This window comes from Elephantulus edwardii, unplaced genomic scaffold, assembly GCF_000299155.1.
Source record: "Elephantulus edwardii isolate Elephantulus edwardi_28Jun2011 unplaced genomic scaffold, EleEdw1.0 scaffold00091, whole genome shotgun sequence".
Lineage (NCBI taxonomy): Eukaryota > Metazoa > Chordata > Mammalia > Macroscelidea > Macroscelididae > Elephantulus > Elephantulus edwardii.
This window is the reverse complement of record NW_006399841.1, coordinates 6,420,651-6,433,798: the sequence shown is the minus strand read 5'-3', so window position 1 is coordinate 6,433,798 and position 13,148 is coordinate 6,420,651. Positions and strand designations below refer to the sequence as shown.

The 13,148-nt window shown below is 43.0% G+C and overlaps 1 protein-coding gene across 2 annotated transcripts in view; it reads right to left on the bottom strand.

Annotated features, from left to right (window-relative positions):
* The window catches only part of OSBPL10 (oxysterol binding protein-like 10), a 324,861-nt gene that overhangs the window by 298,581 nt on the left and 13,132 nt on the right, over window positions 1-13,148 (bottom strand). The gene's annotated exons all lie outside the window — the stretch shown is intronic.

The following is a 13,148-nucleotide window of genomic DNA, read 5'->3' as shown; positions in this document are numbered from 1 at the left end:
GCACAGTGACTTTCAGCGATCCATTGTATAGGTAATCGTCTTCTTTGGCCTGTCCAAGGAAACCCAAACCTGCAGATGGTGGGCATGCATCCCATCCCCCACCTCCTACACAGGCGGCCAGCGGGGGGTGCGTGCCCCCCCCCCAGCATGGGCAGCCATTGGGGGCACGCCCCCCCACCCCACCGCATGGGGATGGGCGGGTGCCCGCTTCCCCCACTGCCGCCATCCTGGCTCCAAGAATTCTCTCCAGAACAAGTCCACCTTGCGGCAGTGTGGTGGCTTCACTGTACGAGTCTTGAGGAGGGCCAGTGCCCAGCATCCATCCCCTCGGTGCCCAGCATCCATCCTGGGTGAGGGAATCCATTCGTTCCGGCTGTGGAAGCCTCATGGAGCTGCAGCGGCTGTGCAGCATGGGCTCTGCAGGAGGGGGTTGGGAGCCACGAGACTCACCCATTCCTTCTTGGGAATCCTTGAATTCCTGTTGTTGAGCCTCGATCTTCACTGAGGGCCAGTCATCAACTGTTTAAGTGTTCAATTATCAATAAGCCAAAGTCTGTGGAAGGCCATAATGGCCCTGCTTTAAGTGGTTCACTGCTCCCACAGCTCACCATGCTGTCTCTGCCTCCGCCGCCATCTTGGATCCTCTCTGCCTCCGCCACCATCTTGGATCCTCCCAACCTGTTTTTTAAAAGAACATCTTCCATGAATCTGGGGAATCCCAAAGTCAATTCACAGCAGAAGCACCTCATATACAGCTTCTGTCCTGTTTGTTGGATGAGTCCTGGAAACACCCATTGAACTGGCTGCTTCTTCCTTGCCTGCAAACAAAAATCTTAATTTCTTCTACAGACAGAGTGGTGGCTTTGTGACCTACTGGCCTTAGCCATGTCCTCCCTCCCACCCCAGCCTGAGAGGCCAGAATAAATATTTTTTAAGAAAAGATGTTAATCATACAAAAAAGTTCAGGTCTTTTGTGCAAAGCTCACTCTGAGTCATATTCAACTCAACAACATTGCTAAATGAGTCTAGTTCTGTTATATCTTGGAGGAACATTCTTCCACTTTGTATATCACTTTTTGTCAATGTGCTGTATGAGGTATCCTGGGTTTACTATGATGTTGAACCTTGTTGGCATGGGGATATTAAACACCAGAATGGTTTCCCATTGTGGACAGTGTTTGGTGGAGCTCCCAGTTGTAAATCAGGTTGGGAAGCAGGAGTGGCATCCACTTCCCAAACCACGTGCCTCTGGAAACTCTATGAACTTGGAGAAACAAAGATAGCTATGGAAAGGCATTAGATCTTTTGATTACAGAGTGACAATGATCTCGACTCAACAACAATCAACAAGAAGAAGTTGAAATCAAAACAAAAAGGCAGATAAAAACATCAATGCCATCAAGAGAGAAGAGACAGGAGCTGACCTAAGATCACTAAGCTGAAACTCCTCTACTCAGGAGAGGGACAGCTTGTAACCCAAGACCAGCAGGAGACACAGAGGCAGCAGAACCTGGAGCAAGTAAAAGCGAGAGAGCTGAGCGCCTGGGGCAGAGGCTGGCTCTGGAGAAGGGTGCGTCTCCAGACACTGAGCCAGAGAGTAAGAGCAGAGAGCTTACCGGCAGAACCCGAGCATTTCCACACACTTCTTCAGCAGAGCTGAGTTTTATAACAACTTGTCCAGGCAATGGCTAGGGTGAAGCCTGCTTACAGGTATGGCTGGAAAGAGGCTGACCTGACCACAGAAGGGCAATCTGGATCATTCTTGACCCTGAACTGCAACCTGTTACTTCCCTAACAAATGTCCCAACTGTGAGGTCTGTGTGGCCATTGCAAAGGCACCTGGCCAAGAAGTACAGAGTGTCTTGGGAGGCTGGCTAGTGTCCGAATGAGTAAAAAGGTTTGGAGAATGAGGGGGGTGTGGCACCTGTAGGAATCATGCGCCTTAGGCTGTGGATGCTGATGGTCAGACGGCCTTTCTTGAATGAGGTCAGGTCACCTTATGTCATCACTGTTTTTACAGAAACATTTCCCAGACCATTATTTTGGTGTTTTGTTGTTGCTGTTGTTGTGTTGTTTTAGCTTTTAGTGTTCATAAGAAAGCATTTTAGTGTTTTTAAGGGAGCTTTGGTGGCTTAGTGGTCAAGAGTTCAACTGCCAATCCAAAGGCACATGGTTCAAATCCTCCAGCTACTCCAAGGAGAAAGACGGGCAATCTCCTCCCATGCAATTTACTGCCTCTGAAAACATACTGGACGGTCAGCTATGGATAAGTTCTGACTTGACTATATATAACAATAAAAGTGCTTTATAAAAACTGGCTCTGAAAAAAAATTTTAAAAGGGCTTCATTCACTGCCATGGACTCCATGGACTCCAATCCACAGTAACCCTCTTTTCCGTTTATGACACTATAAATCTTGACAGGAAAAGACTACTCATCCCCTCAAACCACCAACCTTTCAACTCGCAGCACTTCTTGGTTCGTTTTTAGACCAGCCAATTCCAAAACTAGACAGTAAGATAGAGCCAGCATGACCCAGAAAATTGCAAACCAGTACGTTCACTGGACGTACAAGTAAAAATTCAAGAAAACGTTACCAGCAGAAATTTTTTAAAAGAAAAAAAATACATTATGATTAAATAAAAATGCAAAGCTGGCTCAAAATCCTAACTAAATAGCCTAAAACAGAAGCCAACAATGATTTCTGCCAAGCGCCAGATAGTAGGTTTTGCCAACTCTACAGTCTCTTCCACAACTACTGAGCGCCCTAACTCTATCCTAAGCTGTAAGTTTGTGTCAAGGACTGAAATGTAATAATGAGGTGAGGCTGGCTGTGCAGTCCACAGGGAGCTGTGGTATTAAACCAAATGCTATGCCTCTCTAGTCGTCTGTATCCACCAGCAATTCCAAGAGAGAAAGACAGGTCATCCTCTCCTATCCCATTTACAGCCTCAGAAACCAGTAAGGGTCAGCTATGGGTCAGTTCCAACTCAATGGCAATGAGTGAGCGAATCCCATCACTGAACTGATGTAAGGGAATCATCCCTGGGATGTGGCTTGCATCACCTGTGTCACGGAGAGAACAAAGGAGAGCAGAGGAAGCAGCACTCTGCAGAAAGAGGACCAGGTTAGAGCCTGTTCTCTGGATCAAGGTCTCAGTGTGGGAAGCTCCTTACACAATGGCCGGCCAAGACGTGTGGAGATCAAGGAATGTTGAAACCCCAGATGCGAAAGGAAATATGGCTCTTCTTCCAGGACTGATGGTCCCAGCCCCTGAATTTGGACTTCTAGGCATCCTAAAGAGAGTGCATTTCTGTTTGTTAAAGCCATCCACTTGTGGACTCTCTGACATAGAGACCTAGATTATTACTAAGGTATTTGTTTCTGACGTAAATTGAATAATGCTGTTGTTGTGTGCTGTCATGTCAGAACCAACACATCACTGACCCCTCAGTGGATATTTATAGGCAGTAAATAGCGTGGGAGTTGACTGCCCATCTTTCTCCGATGAAGCAGCTGGCAGATTTGAACTGTGTGCCTTTCGGTTGGCAGTGCAGCTCCTTACCACTGGGCTGTCATAGCTGAATACTTCATTTTATTTTCATTTTCATAATCACAGACTTTTATTATCAGAATCTTTATAAATTTAATATCTATCTTTAGGCATGTGGCCAGGAGGGACCAGTCCCTGGACAAGGACATCATCCTTGGAAGGGTGGAGGGACAGCACAGGAGAGGAAGACCCTGGATGAGACGGATTGACATGATAACTGGGGCTATGGGCTGAAGTATGTCAGAGTCAGTGAGAATGGCTCAGGACAGGGCAGGGTTCAGAGCTGTTGTACACAAGGTTGCTATGAGTTGCAGGTGACTCGAGAGCACACAACAATATCATCTTTGGGAACTGGGAAATAGTACAGAGAATTTGACATTGTGCAGTATATATTACAACCAATAAGTTGAGCAAAAACCTTAGACTGTTGTGAGTGCAGCTCACTGTAATCCAAATTCATCTTAGTTCAGGGACTGCATGCATTCAACCTTGGCACTGTTGCATGAAAGCAGTCATAGACAATATGTAAATAAATAAGAACAACTGTTTCAGTAAAACTTTATTTAGGAAAATGGACAGTGGGTAAGATGTGGCCCATGAACTGTAAATGTTGACTTTCAATCTAAAGGGAAAAAAAAATCACATGATGAAACCAACTGATACTGAAAAAAAATCTGGAAAAATCCAGCAAACATTGAGGATTTAAAAAAAAAAGCAAACCAGAATTAAAATGAAACTTCCTCAACTTTATAAAAGCAAAACACAAACCCTTCAGATATGTAACGATTAAAGGCTAAATACTGTCTCCCTTCAGCTTAGAACATGGCAAGGATACCCCCACTCAAAATCATACTGGAAGGTGCAACCAAGGCAGTAAATAAAAGAAAAGAAATAAAGATTAGAAAGGAAGAAAAACAAAATTATCATTATTTATATTATCATCTATGCAAAAAACCCTCAAGTAACCACCAAAAATCTTTTAGCACTAATGACAATATTAGCAGATGACAGGATATAAAATAGACATGTGAAAGAGTTCAACTACATTTCTAACTAGCACTAAATTATTAGAGATAAAAATTTTAGAAAATATAATTTATAATAGCTTCAATATACAGTGGCCATTTACAAATCTAAAGCAAAATATACAGAAGCACTACACAGAAATTCTTTTTTTTAAGCTGATAAAAATCCTAAAAAGTGGCAAGACATATCTTGCTCATTAAGTAGAAGAGTCAACTGCACTGCAATCCCAGAGGTGTGCAGTTCGAATCCACCAGATGCTCTGCTGGAGAAGGAGGGCCAATCTCCTTCTGCACCGGTCAGATCCGATTTGATGGTACACACACACACACACACACACAAATAATCAAAATTAAAAAAAAAATCTTAAAAAAAGTCAAATAGTTAAGATGGTCAACCTTTCTCCATTGATCTGCAAATTAAACACAATTTAAATCAAAATCCCAGCAGAATTCTCCTCTAGGTATAAATGAGTTGTCTAAAATTTACATGGGAGGACAAAGGAATTAAACTAGTCAAAACAATTCTGAAGGGGGGAGGCAAGAGTACCTTCAGTTCAGAAGTCACTCACTTTCAAGCTTCCTAGAGAACGACAGTAAACAAGACTGTGTAGTATCAGCAGAGACAGACACACAGATCAATGGAACAGAAAGGAGGCCAAAAACGCTAAACATAAATGGCCAAGCTCTGAAAGTATAGGTTTACCAAAAACAGTTTTAGAAAAATTGAACACTAAAGAAAAAGAGAAACAGAAATCCTTTGCCCGGTGCTCGCTTCGGCAGCACATATACTAAAATTGGAACGATACAGAGAAGATTAGCATGGCCCCTGCGCAAGGATGACATGCAAATTCGTGAAGTGTTCCATATTTTCGACCCTGAAATTAACCAGTCTGTAACGAAGGCTAACTCCTTTCACCTACAAATTTCGTCTTTGGATACAAAGCTAAGTGGATAGTCCTTACAGAGGGACTGTTTAAAAAGAGGCAGGTAGAAGAAAAGAAAAAAGAAATCCTTTGCCCTAAGTCTCACACCTTATGCAATCACTAACTCAAACACAGCAGATATTTTTTTATGTAAAATAGAAAATTGAAGTATCTCAAAAGAAGTCGAAATCTTTGTGACTTTGGGTTCAGGAAAGAGCGTTTAGCATTGGCATTGAACACACACTATGTAAGGGGGGGGACTGATTCACTGCATTTTGTAAAAATTTGTAACTAGAAAAGACAAGCTATAGAGTAGGTGTCAACATCTAAAAATCACATCTCTAAAAACAGATTTGGACCCAGAAAATACCTCAAACTTCAATAGTGAGAAAAGTAACCATTTTTAAATGGGGGGCAGGGGGGAACAGCACATGAAAAGATCATCAACATTATTAGCCAACAGGGAAACATATATTAAGATGCCACTATGCACTTACTAAAAAGGCTAAAATAAAAGTACAAAGAATACTAAGCTCTGGCAAAATGGAGAGTAAACAGGACACTCTTATGAGAAAATCTAGTCATTTAAAAAAATTTTTAAAGAAATTATTAAAGGTCATTTCACTACATACATCATAAACAGTTTATCATAAATAACATGCTCTGTGAGAGGAGATAAGAAAATAATTAACCCTACACAGCAAAATCCAGAGAACAGGAAGAAAAAAAATTCTATTCACCTATTCAGTCATCTATCAAGCTCTGGAAGACAGAGAGTTCACACAGCCCATCTTCCTTTATTTATTTTTTTTTTTAAGTATTAACCTTGTACTTATTAGGGAGTCTCTAAATGGTGCAAATAGTTGATGTACTTGGTAGCTCATCAAACCAATAAGGCTAGAAGTTTTGGTGCACCAGAAGTGCCCTGCAAGAAAGGCCTGGTGACTGACTTCTGAGAAATCAGCCACCAGAAGCCCTACCGAGATAGGGAATATGGTTCTACTCTGACGCACGTGACTGTCCTATCTCTCAATGGCAACTCAAAACTGAAAGTCACTTCCATCAAATCAGTCCTGATTCACAGCGACCAATCATCAGGGTTTCTGAGGCTAAAACCACAGAAGAAGTAAAACCCCATCAGTTGGTACATCTGCAGCACATTCCAAATCCTCGGAAAGCCTGCGCTCTCCTGACTTTGCCCTTCACTTTCCCTTTTTGTTATTCTGACAAGCCATCATTTTAAAAAGGTAGGTTTAGTTTATGAAGCCCTTCTCACCCCTTTAAGGTGGTGGAATGAAAAAGAAATGTCTGGTCACCGAGTGCCCCACCTACAGCCACTGATGGGAGGGAAATCCTGTGTGCTGACCACTGCCCTGTTGGTGTGAAGGCCCACGCTGCTGGACATCCACGAAGAGCAGAAATCTACAGCTCAAAGAGTGGCAAATGGGACCTGGGCACGCTAAGAGTCAAATCCCAAAGAAAGAGTGAAACACTGACAATAAACATTGCCTGCATTTGGGAAGAAATTCAGGAACCTTCGACTCCAAAGGGCAATTATGGTTCAGCTATAAGCATCTACCAGCTTCACATCAAGGCAGCCCTTAAAACAAACCTCAAACTCCAGAATTTTCATCTGTAGTCACACCAGTGAGACCTACAGTCATTCCCTTGGGAAAGAACAGCCACACCAGCCAGACTCACAGCCATACCAGCAAGAACTACAATCCACACCAGCGAGACCTACAATCCACACCAGTGAGACTCACAACTGTTCCAGCGAGACTTACAATCCACACCAGTGAGATCTACAATCCACACCAGTGAGACTCACAACTATTCCAGCAAGACTTACAATCCACACCAGTAAGACCTATAAACCACACCCGTGTCAGGACCAAGACATATACATAAAGGCTGCTCTCAGGAACTTGCCTGTCCTACAAAGCTCCCAAGACACTTTTCATTTGTCCTCTTTATGCAAGAAATGCTTTCCAGGCAATTTTAGTTGCAAGTGTCACCACATTTCTAGATCAAAGAATTACATAATAACTGGTAGGTTTAAAAAGGCTTATAAATGGTAGCTTGCTAGAATGTGGCTATGCTGGAGTAAGAGGGACACAAGCAGTGTCCCACTTAATGCCATTTACAAATGAAGAAACCAGATGACACTCAAATAAAATGAGAAAACCACACAGGGAACGAATAAAAGTAGGAATCTCCCAAGCCCTGTTAAATGGTTCCTTTATAAGCTTCGAATAGCCTGGCTTTACCTAGTTTAATGGACAATTGCTCACAGTCACTAACACATTTGGTCCATTTCATCACCGTTAATATCTGCAGTTGTCTAAGAACTGTTTTTACAGCCCCATGGCATCCTTCCACAGGAGTCCACCAGTCCCATGGCTCTCACAGGAGCCCACCCCGGCTGGACAGAGCTGAGAGAACAGATGCTCTGTGCTGACTCACAGCAATGAAGACAAGTGCAGTGATTTTATTAGCAATAATGCATATTAACCAGGTGGTACATGCTGTGTACTCCACAGTCTGTTCTCACAGTCCAAACTACTTATATTTTATTTATATCCTTTTTATATTCTATTTTGAAAATTCCAAATTTACAGAGAATTTACTATTATATTAACTAAAGGAAATCTATTAACATTTGACCTTCTTTATCAACCCCTTTCTTTCTTCTTACACACACACACACACACACACACACTTTTCTCTTGAATCTTTTGAGACCAAGTTGCAAACATAAATCTTCTTGCCTTCCAAATGTTTCCACATCAGTCAGTTAACATGGACACAGTTAATAGAACCTTATTAAGTGGTCAACTGCTAGTCAACAGGTGTGCTGTCTGACCTCACCCAGACAAGCCTCTAAAGACGGGCCTGGTTATCAGATTCCAAAATGTCACAGCCTCAGAGAGTCCTAGCGATCAGCGCTCCTCCCTGCTCCCCACTCGTGGGACCCCACCAGCTCGACATTAACAATAACTAACAATAGCGACAAAAACAGGCCTTTGCACTTCTTTGCCAAATGCCCTCCCAGTGTCACAAGCGGGAAGAAGTCAGATCACGAGTTTCACTTGGTGGTCACTCAGCAAGCTTACAGTTTCAAGCAAATACAATAAACCAACACAGAAAATGCCAACAAGCTGAGACCACGCTGGGAAGGGAAAGGCATTGAACTGGAGGTGGACAGACGTTCAGTCGGTCCCATGATGCCAGTAACTACAATTTCATTTTTTCCCACTTAGGGCATGTTTTTGCTTTTCTTCAAAAGCCTGCATCAGCCCAGCCCAGCCTAGCCTCGGCTTCACAGACATGCACATGGTCCTCTGATTGCTTCAGAGATCTCTAAAACCCACTTTGTGTCTGTCCAGCCTGACCTGTTAATTCAGCCTGAATTATTACCATTATCAAAGATTTAGCTGAATCCAAAAATCCAGGCAATGCCAAAGGAACCACGTAGTTATAAAGTGTGTAATGATGCTCTTTGGGATAAAAAAGCAAAAGCCATCTAGTCACTAAAAAAATTTAAAAAAAAAAAAAGGCACACACCAGCCACACTTGTAAAAATCAGCACCAGGGACACAGCTGGTGTAAAGCGTGAAAAAACAAGAAAGGCTTTGGATCCGATGTGCAAGGGCCTGGTTCTGTTCCCCTTCAGAGGGGCCAGTCCCCTGTATGGGCATGTGGGGCGCACATGGAGTTCTGTGATCTGCGGGTGACCAGCAGGGTCAGGCGGCCAGTTTTTATGGTATTAGTAATAGGGTGGGACACAGAGAAACACAAGAATTCCCAAAGCAGAGTCCACTCCACAATCACATGACCATTTCTGCTGAAGTCCACCAGCTGACCTTAACAAACTGGGAATGAATCATGTCAATCCAGCTTCCTGTGTGAGCACTCACGAGCTGTTGCGTGGATTCCAACCCGGCATGACCGCATGTGACAGGACACAACTGACCCACTGGGTTCTTTCTCTTTAGCTATAATCTTTATGCAACCAGAGCAGCTAGTGTTTCTTTTAAGGAGCTGGCCAGTGATTTCAAACCACTAACCTCTCTGTTAGCAGTTTAGTGCTTAACCACTGGGCCACCAGAGCTCCTTTTACAAATAGCTACAGAGTCAGAATGATCCTGCTCCACACACTCAGTCCCTCAAAAGCCCCAGCAAGCAAAGAACAAGAGAATTCTGGAAGCAAAGTATATTCTGAGGACCAGACCAGCAGAGATCAAGAACATCTAAGAGAAACAACCCAAGTGCCCATCAGCAAACAAATGGATGGAGAAGCTCTGGTGTAGTCACACAATGGAATACTATGCAGCATTGAAAAACAAGGAACTTGAGTACTTCCAGGGCTGCATCTGTTTTCTGAAACACCTAACACCTCAACTGGTATTCCATTATTTCCTGAGCCTTATTTTTTTACCAGTGCCAATGAACATAAACAGATGAAGAAATATGACAAAAATATTAATTGTTGAAGAAGTGGTAGGGGTATATGGATGGTTTTATGGTTCTATTTATGGTTTTCTTTCCCCCACTCCACCCCCCCACCATGTGTTGAATATGATCATAATAAATTTTCTTTTTTTGTAAAGCAAAAAAAAAAGAAAAGAAAAGAAAAAAGACAAACAAGGGACTCATGAAATATTATACAAAATGGGTGACCCTGCAGGACATTATGCTAGTGAAATATCTCAGTCACAAAAGGACAAATACTGCACAGGGCCGCTATGGTAAAACAGGACTGACATCAGGGTTGAGGGAAGACAGAGAAGGAGGGGAGGAATGGTGTACACTGCATTGAAACAGATGAGGGGGAGAACTGTTTAAAAGTGATATATGAATGGGTATTATTGTCATGACAGGAGTCCAGAATGAAGGCTGCACAGTGGTGTGAAATTGGGGGGAGGGCCTATATAACAATGAAAGAGTTTTTCTTTTTCTTTTCAAGGAGAAGAGTGAATCTGAGGGGGGGGAGGGTGGGCAGGAAGAAAAGTGCAACAATGAATGACTAGAAATCCCAAGTCACTGTAAATTTTTAAAAAAAAATAACATCTAAGAAAGCTCAAAGCTCTCAATGCACAGCCAAAAACAACTATGTTAGTTACAATTTCTGACCAAAAAAAAAAGACAAAGCAGGCATCACCTATTCACAGAAAGAAGGTTCCACTCAGGAGAGTGCTGCAACCTGACTGACTAAAACACAGGCCCCAGGGCGCGTCTTCCGCGTCTTCCGTCTTCCGCTGAAGCATGAGGAGGGGAGAGGAAGAGTGTTTATCTTCAGTGAAATGAATGCAAATGAGGTCAAACTCTCAGTGCCCCCATCTGGAAAACGGAAAGGCAGATGATGGCCACGCTCTTCCAAAAACAAGCTTCGGAATAAAACCAATCCCAGCTTCACAACGCGTTAACTCAGCAATTCACGGTGCTCTGTGTCTCGGTGTCTTCATCTGTAGAATCGGGATACTTCCTGCATCAGGACGGGTCAGATCTGGCACTCACACACCAGGGCTACTGGTCACGTACAGACAACCTCAAGAAATGTCTGCATTAAATGAAGGGTGTAAAAAAAATAAATAAAAAACAAAAAAAAATAAATGAAGGGGTGTAAGGGGGCAGGACGGAGATTTTAGAGTCTGAAAGAGGAGCTTCAAGATGTCATACTAGTCTGTCATGCAAAAGTTACGACAGGGGGAAGGGAAAGGCATTGAACTGGAAAACCAATAAGGCTAGAAGTTTTGGTGCACCAGAAGTGCCCTGCAAGAAAGGCCTGGTGACTGACTTCTGAGAAATCGGCCACCAGAAGCCCTACCGAGATAGGGAATATGGTTCTACTCTGACGCACGTGACTGTCCTATCTCTCAATGGCAACTCAAAACTGAAAGTCACTTCCATCAAATCAGTCCTGATTCACAGCGACCAATCATCAGGGTTTCTGAGGCTAAAACCACAGAAGAAGTAAAACCCCATCAGTTGGTACATCTGCAGCACATTCCAAATCCTCGGAAAGCCTGCGCTCTCCTGACTTTGCCCTTCACTTTCCCTTTTTGTTATTCTGACAAGCCATCATTTTAAAAAGGTAGGTTTAGTTTATGAAGCCCTTCTCACCCCTTTAAGGTGGTGGAATGAAAAAGAAATGTCTGGTCACCGAGTGCCCCACCTACAGCCACTGATGGGAGGGAAATCCTGTGTGCTGACCACTGCCCTGTTGGTGTGAAGGCCCACGCTGCTGGACATCCACGAAGAGCAGAAATCTACAGCTCAAAGAGTGGCAAATGGGACCTGGGCACGCTAAGAGTCAAATCCCAAAGAAAGAGTGAAACACTGACAATAAACATTGCCTGCATTTGGGAAGAAATTCAGGAACCTTCGACTCCAAAGGGCAATTATGGTTCAGCTATAAGCATCTACCAGCTTCACATCAAGGCAGCCCTTAAAACAAACCTCAAACTCCAGAATTTTCATCTGTAGTCACACCAGTGAGACCTACAGTCATTCCCTTGGGAAAGAACAGCCACACCAGCCAGACTCACAGCCATACCAGCAAGAACTACAATCCACACCAGTGAGACTCACAACTGTTCCAGCGAGACTTACAATCCACACCAGTGAGATCTACAATCCACACCAGTGAGACTCACAACTATTCCAGCAAGACTTACAATCCACACCAGTAAGACCTATAAACCACACCCGTGTCAGGACCAAGACATATACATAAAGGCTGCTCTCAGGAACTTGCCTGTCCTACAAAGCTCCCAAGACACTTTTCATTTGTCCTCTTTATGCAAGAAATGCTTTCCAGGCAATTTTAGTTGCAAGTGTCACCACATTTCTAGATCAAAGAATTACATAATAACTGGTAGGTTTAAAAAGGCTTATAAATGGTAGCTTGCTAGAATGTGGCTATGCTGGAGTAAGAGGGACACAAGCAGTGTCCCACTTAATGCCATTTACAAATGAAGAAACCAGATGACACTCAAATAAAATGAGAAAACCACACAGGGAACGAATAAAAGTAGGAATCTCCCAAGCCCTGTTAAATGGTTCCTTTATAAGCTTCGAATAGCCTGGCTTTACCTAGTTTAATGGACAATTGCTCACAGTCACTAACACATTTGGTCCATTTCATCACCGTTAATATCTGCAGTTGTCTAAGAACTGTTTTTACAGCCCCATGGCATCCTTCCACAGGAGTCCACCAGTCCCATGGCTCTCACAGGAGCCCACCCCGGCTGGACAGAGCTGAGAGAACAGATGCTCTGTGCTGACTCACAGCAATGAAGACAAGTGCAGTGATTTTATTAGCAATAATGCATATTAACCAGGTGGTACATGCTGTGTACTCCACAGTCTGTTCTCACAGTCCAAACTACTTATATTTTATTTATATCCTTTTTATATTCTATTTTGAAAATTCCAAATTTACAGAGAATTTACTATTATATTAACTAAAGGAAATCTATTAACATTTGACCTTCTTTATCAACCCCTTTCTTTCTTCTTACACACACACACACACACACACACACACTTTTCTCTTGAATCTTTTGAGACCAAGTTGCAAACATAAATCTTCTTGCCTTCCAAATGTTTCCACATCAGTCAGTTAACATGGACACAGTTAAT